General features: G+C 33.6%; 1 long non-coding RNA gene across 1 annotated transcript in view; it reads right to left on the bottom strand.

Moving 5' to 3' along the window:
* The window catches only part of LOC134731642 (uncharacterized), a 166695-nt gene that overhangs the window by 134425 nt on the left and 19600 nt on the right, over positions 1 to 12670 (bottom strand). The window contains exons 2-4 of the long non-coding RNA XR_010114090.1: positions 9103 to 9354; positions 8832 to 8966; positions 7044 to 7143 (exon numbers count right to left, since the gene is read on the bottom strand). This is a non-coding gene — a long non-coding RNA (uncharacterized lncRNA). The remainder of the gene's footprint in view (positions 1 to 7043; positions 7144 to 8831; positions 8967 to 9102; positions 9355 to 12670) is intronic.

Raw genomic sequence — 12670 nt, 5'->3', positions numbered from 1 at the left:
TGGCAATCATTAAAAAGTCAGGAAACAACAGGTGCTGGAGAGGATGTGGAGAAATAGGAACACTTTTACACTGTTGGTGGGACTGTAAATTAGTTCAACCATTGTGGAAGTCAGTGTGGCGATTCCTCAGGGATCTAGAACTAGAAATACCATTTGACCCAGCCATCCCATTACTGGGTATATACCCAAAGGACTATAAATCATGGTGCTATAAAGACGCATGCACATGTATGTTTATTGCGGCACTATTCACAATAGCAAAGACTTGGAACCAACCCAAATGTCCAACAATGATAGACTAGATTAAGAAAATGTGGCACATATACACCATGGAATAGTATGCAGCCATAAAAATGATGAGTTCATGTCCTTTGTAGGGACATGGATGAAACTGGAAATCATCATTCTCAGTAAACTATTGCAAGGACAAAAAACCAAACACCGCATGTTCTCACTCATAGGTGAGAATTGAACAATGAGAACACATGGACACAGGAAGGGGAACATCACACTCCGGGGACTGTTGTGGGGTGGGGGGGGAGTGGGGAGGGACAGCATTAGGAGATATACCTAATGCTAAATGACGAGTTAATGGGTGCAGCACAACAACATGGCACATGGATACATATGTAACAAACCTGCACATTGTGCACATGTACCCTAAAACTTAAAGTATAATAATAATAATAAATAAATAAATCCATATTTCTAAAGCATCATAAATCTTCCTCATATGCTCTATATTACTTTGTTACAAAAGTACTTTGGGAAATTTTTCAGAGTTGTTGTCTGGGAATTAACTTGCACTTAGCAGATCAAAACCTAAAATGCAATTTAGAAACACTTCAAAATGAATAATAGCTTTTTCATGTTGGAATGTAATATAGAAACACATTCAACCCAAGGTATTTTTTGTTATACTGTAATGCTGTCAATTGACAAAGATAACCAGTTCATTATTTTCAAAGCAACATTAAAATATGCAAAATCTAACATTCCATCTCCAGTACGCAGTTGTCAGAATCAGCTTTTAAAGAACAGTTTTCAATTTGACCTGCCAAACCTGTCTGCACAAAAGTATAAAGTTCATCATAAGGTTTTCACACAAACAAGAAATGAGAAGCAGTGAGATTTTCTTTATTAACTTATTATATTTATATTTATTCCACATTGTGGCTTGTCATTTTACTTTATTCATGGTGCCCTTTGTGGCACATAGTTTGTAATTTTGATATTATCCAATTTACTTTTCTTTTGTTGTTTGTGCTTTTGCTATCCTATTTAAGAATTGTTTTTTAAATACAGGGTCATGAAGATGTATCCCTCTGTTTTCTCTTAAGAGATTTACAGTTTTAGATATTACATTAGGTTTGTGACCCATTTGGAGTTAATTTTCATATACACTATGAGATCCCAATGTTCTGTATTTTTTTTGTTTGTTTGTTTGCTTGTAGAGTTCTAGTTGCCACAGTAGCATTTGTTGTAAACACACTTCCTTTCCCATGGAACGGTCTTTACACTCGTGTCAATAAAATCATTTGACCTAAGTGTATCAATTTATTTTTGGACTCTCAATTTTCTACCATTGGGCTATATGTCTATCCTTGTGCCAGTAAAACACTTTCTTGATTAAGGTTGTTTTGTAAATAAGTTTTGAAATGTGGAAGTATTAGTCTTCTTACCTTTTTCTTTTTTTAATGGGATTTTTATGGCTTTCTAGTTCCTCTGAAATGCTACACAAATTCTAAAAGCAGATCTTTAATTTCTACAAAAATCCAGCTGGAATTGTTAGAAAGAACATCTAATTTGTATATAGGTTTGGAAGTATGGTCATTTAATAATGTTAAGTTTTTTGACCCATGAACATTTATATTTATTTAGATATTCTTAATTTTTTGAATGTTTTATACCTTTTACAATATTAACTTTAACACTTTTTGTTAAAATTATTCTTTAGTACAGCAGATCCTTGAATAACATTACTTTGTTTAGCATCACTTTGTTATAATGTTGAAGAGAAAAGAAGTTGATTTCTCGTAGAGGTGAATGTCTGTGTGGAGTTTGCATGTTCTCCCCACGCCTTCATGAGGTTTCTAAAGTTTCTCCAGTTTCCTCCCACATCCCAGAGATGTGGCATTAGGCTTATTGACATGTCTAAATTGTCCCAGAATGAGTGAGTGTAAGATATATATATATATGAGTGCACTCTGTGATGAAATGGCATCCTGTCCAGTGTTGGTAACCAGTTGGTGCACTGAACTGCTGGGTTAGGCTCTGGCCCTTAGTGACCCTGAACTGAAATAAGTGGGTTGAAAAATGCATGCATGAATGAAAACAAATTATTGTAATATAGAAGTGTGTAAAGTTTGCGAAAATTATATAAATACATGCAATAAATGATATGATACCTAAGTGCTCAGCAAGACTGCCACGTTTGTTATTGTTTTTGGTCTGCATGGTGTTATGAGGTACTGCTTACAATTTTCACTTTGCAAACACTTATTCCTTAATTTAACTCACACCGTTACGAACACCATCATCCACTAAGTGACCAAAAATTGAGTAAATAATTACTTGTTTCTATTAATCTTTCTTAATTGTAGATATGGCTCACGTTTATTGTAATGTTTAATATTAGAAGTGTTTTTATTCATTATTTAGAATTTTGATGATGTTGCTGTGATCAGATATACACTGTATCAACTTACCTCTTGTTTACATTAATTTGCCTATGGTGAAACTGGTTTCATTGTATGTTTACTTAATGTCACGGTTGCTACTAACCTATTGACTACATTAGTTGTGGATTTATTGCATTTATTTTTATGCTACTGTGAGTGGAACTGTCTTCTAAACTTTATTTTTTGGATTATTCATTGCAAGCATATAAAAATATCATTGATTTTTGTGTATTTATTCTGTGTCCTGCAAACTTTTGTATGCATTTAAAGTTCTATAGCTTTTGGCAGATTTCTTAGAATTGTCTATATAAAAGTTAAAGTCATCCAAGTATAGCGATAGTTTTTGTTTTCCCCCTTGTCTCCTTTTACTTTATTTTTTCTGCTTAATTGTCCTGGATAAAATCTCAAGTACAATGTTAAGAGAGAAGTCATCAAAGTAGACATCCTTGTCTTGTTCTCAATCTTAGAAAGCATCTGGTTTACATCATTAAATAAAATATTAGCTGTTGGTTTTTCATAGATGCTCTTTATCAGATTGAGGAATACTTTTATTGCTAGTTTGGGTCAGATTTTGTCAAATGCTTTTTCTCTGTCTATTGAGATAATTATGTAATTGTTTTTTATAATGTTGATGAGATATATTAATTGATTTTCAGATGTTAGATAATCTTTGCATCCCTGGGATACATTATATTTGATCATGACATAATTATTGTTAGAAGTTCTTTTATTTCTTTTGATGGTATTTTGTTGAAGATTGTGTGTGTTTACTTGAAGTTCATTGAACTCGCTGGATGTGTAGACTTATGTTTTAAGTAAATTTTAAAAGTTTGCGGTCATGTTTTTGAATAATTTTAATACATCCTTTCTCTTTTCTCTCATGTTGGTACTCCCATTGCATATATGTTGGTACGGTTAATGCTGTCCTACCTTTTTCTGAGGCTCTGCTTATTTTTCATTTTTTCTCTTAGTACACAGCCTGCATAATCTCTATTATCTTTGTTCAAGTTCACTAATTTTTTTCCTAACAGTCCAAACTAACTGTCTTAGTTTGAACTCAGTTATTATTCACAAAGTTCCTCTCAGTTAATATTTTTAAATTTCAGTTATTGTATTTTTGAACCCTAAGGTTTCCATTTTATTTTTATTTTTAATATCTCTTTTGTATTGATATTTTATATTTAATGTTACATTATCATCATATCTTCATTTATTTCTTTAATCATACTTATCTTTAGTTATGTAAACATATTTATATGGTTACTTTGAAATCTAACATCTGGTTACTCCAACAAGTAGTTTCTGTTAACTGCTCTTATTTCATTGTGTGATCTTGCTTTCCTGTTTATTTGCATGCCTTGTAATTTCTTGTTGGAAATTTGGTACAGGTTGAGTATTCCTAATCCAAAAATTCAAAATTCAAAATGCCCCAAAATCGGAACTTTTTCACTCCCACCATACCACTAGTGGAAAATGACACACCTGACCTTATGTGACAGGCAGAGTAAAAACATAATAAAAACCTTTTTTGTGTGGACAAAATTATTTAAAATTTTGTATACAATTATCTTCAGGCTATGTGTATAAGGCATATATAAAACATAAGTGAATTTTATGTTTAGATTTGGGTCCCATCCCCAAGATATCTCATTATGTATATGCAAATATTCCAAAATCCAAAACATTTTCCATCTTAAGCATTTCAGGTAAGAGATATTCAAACTGTATTATAGCTACTCTGGTTAAAGTTTTCCACCCTTCCCTGACCCCCTCATGCTTCTTATTGTTATTTGCTTATTATTTGACTGCCTGAACTACTTTAGTGAAGTTTATTCCTTGCTCTACTCTAGCCTTCACCCCACCCTCAGTGTTAAGACTCTGATGTTTCTCCTCAGTGAGACATAGTTTTGTAGTGTCCATTGCCATTCTGTGATTACAGTGGTAGAGGTCTCTTTCTGTCTTTCCTAACCACCATGCAGTTGTCAAGTTCCATCAGTTGCCAAGGGATTGCTTTACTGTTGTTAACAATGTCTGGGACATAAATTCCCCTACAAACTAATTCAATGAAATTTTAGCTGCTTTGAAGGATATTTTCTGAGGTTAGTCTTTTATATATTCTGAAATTAGCAGAGCTCTTTCCAGTTCTTATCCCTGGGTTCTTTCCTATAAACTAGCTGGCTTAAATTATAGGCTGTAGCTATTTTAGACCCATGGATCTCTTCCCAAATGCCTATTACAGCAACCTTCATAGTTGTTGAGAGAGATTTTAGGTTAAAATTTTCCTAAGCTCTTTTGCAAATGAAGTCAGTTTTTTTTTTTTTTTTTTTTCCATAAATGTTTAAAGGTTATCTATTTTGTGGCCTTTTTCTTCTCCTGCCCCAGGCAAAATCTGATCTAGGGCTCTTGAGCTGGTGGCAGGGTATGTTTCTTCTGAGTCACCCTTCAACTCTAGGACCGGAGTAGAGGGCAGGGGCAGCCACTTAGGCAACTTTTGGCTTACTTCTCATGGAATAAAACCACCATCTCATAAGCTGGGCAAGACCTATTTTAGCCCCAATATTCTCAGTGTGCCACATCTGAGGTAGAGCCTTCACTACAAGAATGAAGATTGGGCAGAAGAAGGAAACCTCCACATCTCCATCCGCTTGCCTCTGACAGCTTCAGCAACAGGCAGCTTAGAGTAGGATGACAAATGGCTCAGGTTCTGCTCCTCAGGGGAAGAAGGCATGGTGGCTGGAAGCTGGGGTAAGAGGGAGCCCTGTGTTTCTGGCTGCAAGCAGTCTAGGATGGCATCTCTATCTCACTGAGCCGGGATTTGGAGGAGGGAGAAATCTTGGTTAGAATGCTGCCAACTCTCATCTTTCTTACTGAATTTTTTTTTCTATTTTTTTATTTTTTGAAATGGAGTTTTGCTCTATTTCCCAAGCTGGAGTGAAGTGGCGCGATCTCGGCTCATCGCAACCTCCACCCCATGAGTTCAAGCAATTCTCCTGCCTCAACCTCCCCAGTAGCTGGGATTACAGACACACACCACCACGCCTGGCTAATTTTTGCATTTTTAGTAGAGACAGGTTTTCGCCATCTTGGCCCGGCTGGTCTTGAACTCCTGACCTCAGGTGATCCACCCGCCTCAGCCTCCCAAAGTGCTGGGATTACAAGTGTGAGCCACCGTGCTTGATCTACTGAATGTTTTATATATTGGCTTGATACCTGTTTCTTCATTTGCTTTTAACCCTTACGACCATTTCCAAAGGCTTTGAGTGTTTTAATGATTTTTTAACAATAATTTTTACTAATTCCACTGGAGAATTTAGCTCTTTATGTTGTCACCACAGAATAGCAGGTTGAGTTCTTATCACATTTTATTACTCTGGCTTCCTCTTCTGCTTCCCTCTTTCATTTCTAAGGACCCTCATCATTACATTGGGCCCACTTGCACAGGTCAAGATAATCTGTATTTTAAAGTCTGACAATTAAACAATTATAATTCCTCTTTCACATCTAACATAATATATGTATAGATTCCAGAAATTAGAACATAAATTTCTTTGGGAAACCATTATTTTACCTACCAAATACAGCCAATCGGGATACACATTTACTTATGCTGAATGAAAATCATAGGAATGGGCATGAATCTCAAGCTGATCTTAATTCCTGAAATCCAGAAATTTTCTATCAAATCAATGGAAAATTCTCATTTTTTAAATTACAAGCTTTTAGACCATAAAGAAAGCAATTGTAGGTGACCATTTTTAACATTAAAAACTGGTGGCTCACGCCTGTAATCTCAACACTTTGGGAGGCCGAGGCGGTCGGATCACAAGGTCAGGAGATAGAGACCATCCTGGCCAACACGAAGAAATCCCGTCTCTACTAAAAATACAAAAAATTAGCCGGGCGTGGTGGCGGGCACCTGTAGTCCCAGCTACTTGGGAGGCTGAGGCAGAACGGTGTGAACCCAGGAGGCAGAGCTTGCAGTGAGCCAAGATTGTGCTACTGCACTCCAGCCTGGGGGACAGAGCAAGACTCCATGTCAGAAAAAAAAAAAAAAAAAAATGAAGTATTTCTGAAAATAAGGACAATGGTAAGAAAAGCCTAGCTAAGAGGTAATAAAAAGTGATAGGGTCTGGACAGTATTATTTGAGTGCCTACTTCCAATCATCTGTGAAATCACATTTATTCCTCAACTTTTCTTACAGGTTAGATATAAGCTAAAGTATTATACACACATTCTCACACAGAAACATATATGTGTCTATGCCTATGGATTGAACTAGTTTGAATTGTGAGGGCTTTTTTAAAAATCATGAAATACAAAGAAACCTAAGTAAATGAGCCAATTGTATTTTAATTACTTACAATTATATTGCTGGTCCTTTCTTAAAGGGAGAGGTATACACTTGAAGATATATTCTTCATTTAAATTAACTTCTTCATATGCTCTTTCCCACGTCATAATCTATGAATAAATAGATTATCAAAGTATTCTGGCTTACTTATATGAAAATCTATAATCATCCTTTCACGTTTAATGTCAGTAATTTGTTTGTGGTTGTTTTTAAAATTTTCCCAAATAGGCTAAGATTTAAATATACAAAATGAGGGGAGGATTAAGCAATGAATAAGAGACAGCAGATGTAGATACGACACAGGTTTTAAACATATATTTACGAGCTTATACTATAATGTGTTGATGAGTCAGGACTCATTACCCCAATATATGGCACCTTGGTATTTAAGGAAACAGAAGAAACAGGAAGGTCTCTCTCATTTCTTCTCCCCTTTTGTGTCTTTTTATGTCTGCCCTAAAGCGGGACATGAAAAATATCCTCTGACGTTCCTGTGAGGTCATAAGACCTTCATTGAAGAAGTACCCTTTCTATACTCAGAAAAAAGGAATGTCCCTGTCTCTAAAAATACATGAACACAGAGAATAATGTGAACAAAGAGGCCTTGATAAGCTCCCCGTCCCCAGTTTACTACCATTAGATCATACACGTTTTGTACAGTCATATATCTGCATAACTGTCTACTTCTTCATCTGCTTCTTTCGGTATAGGCTGAAAAATACACAGGTTGTCCTATTTCCTTGGATCTTCATTTCTGAAAGCTCTTGTGCCATGTGAAATTTATATTAAATAAGTTTGTATGCTTTCCTTTGTTAATCTGTCTTTTATTATAGGTGCCTCTGCCATGAACCTTGAGTGAGCTGAGGAAAATATATGACATTTTTGCCCCTACAATGTGTAGGAGAGGCAGGATACTGGATTGTGGAAACAAACTGCCCATATTAAATTCTCAGCTGTGCATGTTAGCTGTAGGACTTTTGATATATTACTTAACCGAAACTAAAATATAAAATTATATTTTTTAAGAATGACAGAACAAGTAATGGCATCAGAAACATGCAAATGATAATATACTCATGCCTCATAGTTATTAAGAAAATATATATTATCTCCAAAGAATAGTATATGCCTGGAATATGGAAAGAACTCATAAGGATTGTAAGACTGTAAGAGAGTGTCCTTAAATTTTGTGCCTCAGGTAGCTCACTTGCATCACACTAGTCTTGATTCTGGTGCTTAATCAAAGAAACTGAAATTAAAGACTAAATAAATAAGAATTAACTAACTTGAGAGCACTTTCTTAGAAAACAAGGTAACACTACATAGGATACAGATAGTTTATGCTTTGACTGAAAAAGCTCTAGTTTTAACTCTGGGAAAGTTTTGATAGGAGTATATGAATTTGAATCTTGCCTAAGGTAAAGGCATTAGCATTCAATAAATGATATACAAAGTTTGGAATTTTCCTGGAAAACACCAGAGTGAGTTTGTTTACTGATGGTTTCAACTGGCATAACCAGTAAGAATGGCTTACTTACAAAACCCAGAAAGATGTTAACAACACCTACTGTGTACTTTTGCCTTGAGTTCTCAGTAAGCCAAGATTTCAGGTGAATCTTGACAAACATACTGTTTGGAGTTAAAGATTACCATAAAGGAGGATTAAAGGAATGCCCTTGAATTTAAACCATGTATGTAGTGATAGGACACATATGACCAACCTGCAATTGATAATGCCTGTACATCTGTAAGTATAATCATTACTGGGCTACTTGTATTATAGAAGACAATTACTTACTTTTGTTGATATTTTTGACAGATATATGCCAATTGAAATTCTCCGATTTTTTTGATGACACAACTTGCCATTATATTGAATAAAACAATATATGACCTGAACACTGAATCCAAAATTTAGGCTGCAAGAATAAATCTAAGAAATTAAAGAAAACAAAAAAAGCAAATTGTTTCCTATTTATAACATATAGTTTTCCACAACACAATTATTTTTATTTTCTACCACTAATTCAATAATAATAATAATAATAATAATAATTAATATATCTCACCCTGTCGCCCAAGCTGAAGTGCAGTGGTGTGATGTCGGCTCACTGCAGTCTCTGTTTCCTGAGTTCAAGCACTTTTCCTGCCTCAGCCTCCTGAGTAGCTGGGATTACAGGCATGTGCCACCACACTCAGCTAATTTTTTTGTATTTTTAGTAGAGACGAGGTTTCTCCATGTTGGCCAGACTGGTCTCGAACTCCTGCCGCCTGGGCCTCCCAAAGTGCTGGGATTACAGGTGTCAGCCACTGCGCCTGGCCTCAATTATAATATTTTTAAAATTTCAGTATGGTATGTTATGTTATTAAAACAGATAACAAAAACAATTTAATCTAGAACTGGCCATATTATAAATATCTGTAATATAACTTACTTTGTTTATATTTTTATTCCTTAAGGAAAAAGTAATTTACCATTAAGCTTCATTCAGTGATTTTGCTATTTTACACTGAGACATATGCTCTTTCTTTAGTGTGGATATGATAGATGATTTCTTTCACATATTTGAAGTTGATTCCACAAACAACTTTGGATGTAAAGCAGCTGGTATTCAAATTTAAAAAATCTAAACTCTGCATTAAAATATTCATTTAAGATTTATAGATTGTGAAAATCACCCTTTCCACACAGAGTAAAAAATGATAACTAAAACAAAACTACTTTAAAATAAGTCATTTGATGGCAAATGCAATTTGCAGAGGAAGCAAGAGAGTTCTTAGGGCACAGTGGAAAGTCAGAACTGTTCATTAATTTACAAAAAGTCATAGATGACTTAAAATTCTATGCTGGGTATAAAGCACTTTAGAATCACAGAGGTATTTCACTTGTTAGTTACTACGCCCAGCTTGTTTGATAAAGCAGTTAAGGGATTCTATCACTTACGTAAGGCATTTTTAAAAATCTGCTTTAGATACCTGAAATTAAAATATAAAATTATATTTTTTAAGCATGACAGGACAACATTTTATTTTAACTCAGACTTTCATTACAGGATTTTTAAATACAAATTTGTTTTACTATTAAATGATTCCACATGTTTCTCTGTTTGGAATTAGGATAGCTAAGTAGTGCTCCTGTTATCCTTTGTTGATAGCTCAGTCATTTAATACTGCTTATCTCTGTGTATTCGATTAAAATTATCCTATTATTGCTTGGGGCTTCTGCAGTAGTTAGCCACTGTGCTGTTCATCATTCATATTACCGATTCAGACAAAAGTACATAAATTGGAAGGCTTGTTGTTAATCATATGTATTTATCTTTGTATGAATTTGGGATGAGCAGCATACATTTGTAGGTTGAATGACTAGAATTTAATACAGCCACATAGCATAGCATTCAATAAACTGCCTTATGTCAGTGACCTTATGATTAAAACAATAACAACAAAAAAAACCACTGAACTAAATATATAATTATCTATGTGTGGTGTTAAGTCACTAAATAAAAATCGAATGGAAACCCTGTTCTGTGAAAATTATAATCCAAAAATAAAGAAGAAACCATTAAATCAATACTTGACCAAAGTTATTCCATTAATAAATGAATAAACATTTATTTAAAATCCCTTAGCCAAACAAAGGCCATACTTCACGATTATTGCTTCTTTACCTTCATTGATAAATCGTAATATCTCTTGAGATCTCCGTATGCTGGATTACTTAGTTTTTTTCTAATAAACTCTGTTCTCTTTCACTTTTTTGTTTTGTTTTGTTTTGTTTAGTACGTGGGTCCTTTCTCTGTGTGGAATGTTTTCCATCATTTCTCTCCTTTTGAAACATACCCCTATGCTTTCCCACTTGCACCTTCTTGACTTTTACTTATCAATCACTTCACATGAAACTTCTCTTTAGGTAACCAGAGGACTGGCTAAATGGCTTTACTAATGTGCCGCCAGGTGTTCTGTGTATATATCATTATAACACTTATCATTTAGTATCGCACCTGCAGCTATTGCATCCTTTCCCATGATTACTGAGAGCAGAGAATATACTCTTTCAATATTGTATCCTCAAGGACTAACAACATACCCAGGAAGAGTATTTAGCTGCCTGATAAATATTTCTAGAAAAATATTCATAGTTAAATGAATGAATAATGAAGGAAAAGTTTGAGTTTGAAATTAACTCTTTGATTTAAAGATGTATTACTGGGGCCTAATGTCTCATTATATTACAGTATTATTATTTTATATCAAATTTATTTCAATTAAACATAGAAAATCTATAGAGGACAGTAAATCCTCTGAAATATTTAGGCAGTATATTTTAGATTTCTACTTTTCCTTCTTTCTGTACAAGAAATAAAAATTCAGTATGTCTGTAATTCTACGTCATATCCACTATATTTCTGCTGATGTATTTGTGATAGAAACTCTTCAGTTTAAATTAATTAATAAACTGTATCAAATATGTTGATTCAATATCAAGTAATTACTTTTATAAGACAGGTAGAATTATTAAGTATCTGACCTCAGACGATACTGTGAAAGACAACACATTCAGGTAGAAATAATTAATTAACACATGGCTTCTATAAAATTTGTCAGCCAAGATTTGATACATGAAAAATCTGTGACTAGCAAAATTGTTCCAGTAAGTTTTAGCTTTAGAAATATATATATTTGCAAATATATTTTCATCTTTTACAGTAGTGCTACAAGAAATTTTCAGTGCAGAGGATTTAATAACAAAGTAAAATAATATATAATTTCTATGCAAATATTTAAATAGACATTTTGCTTATAGAGTTGATTATACTCCCTTAAACAACCCACATTATTCATTAATTTTAATGAAACTCTGACTATATCATTTCATTAAATGCAGTGACTAAACTTCTTTGCATTCTACATAATCTGTCTTGTCTTTAGGCTAAAAGTCCCATTTAATTTGATTTCCATTTCAAGTCACATAATTCCATTTTCCTTGTTTTCCAAAACATTGTCTCCTCCATCTTCTGCCTTAACTAGATAAGACCTTGTCAGGGGTACAGAATCCAAAGGTCAAGAAAAAAAAGCCTGGGAATTAAATCTTTTGATATCATTTATCAATTCACATCACCTAGGAATATTTTCTTTTCTACTAGATGTGTTGATGCCTAGGATGAGATTTTTCATTTAATGTGTATTCATTTACATATAATCCTAGATCTTATAAAAATTGTTAATAATCTCAAAGGAAAAATACTGAGAAATTTTAAATAATAAATGTAATGTCATTTAAGAACAGTTTTTCACAGTGTAACTGTACTCTTATTGGCTAATTTTCTGGCATAAAAATTTTGTCCTTTACTCAAATTTTATAAAAATTATTCAAGTAATCAGAAAGTTAATTCAATAATTGATGTTTTTAATAAAAACTGAATTATTAAAAAGCAATCACTTTGAAAATAAATTATTCATATTTAGGGCTTTTGTAACATTGCCTACTTTTAAATATTTTCTTTGAATTTTTTTTAATCTAACTGATTTTAGTCAATTAAAAAGAATATCTAGATTAATTCACATTTTCTTGTTTCTGGTGATTTATTTTGTGTATCATACACATCAAATTTAATATAAAATGAGGGCTATCTT

The sequence above is a fragment of the Symphalangus syndactylus genome, chromosome 10 (assembly GCF_028878055.3).
Source record: "Symphalangus syndactylus isolate Jambi chromosome 10, NHGRI_mSymSyn1-v2.1_pri, whole genome shotgun sequence".
NCBI lineage: Eukaryota > Metazoa > Chordata > Mammalia > Primates > Hylobatidae > Symphalangus > Symphalangus syndactylus.
This window is presented reverse-complemented; position numbering and strand designations above follow the sequence as displayed.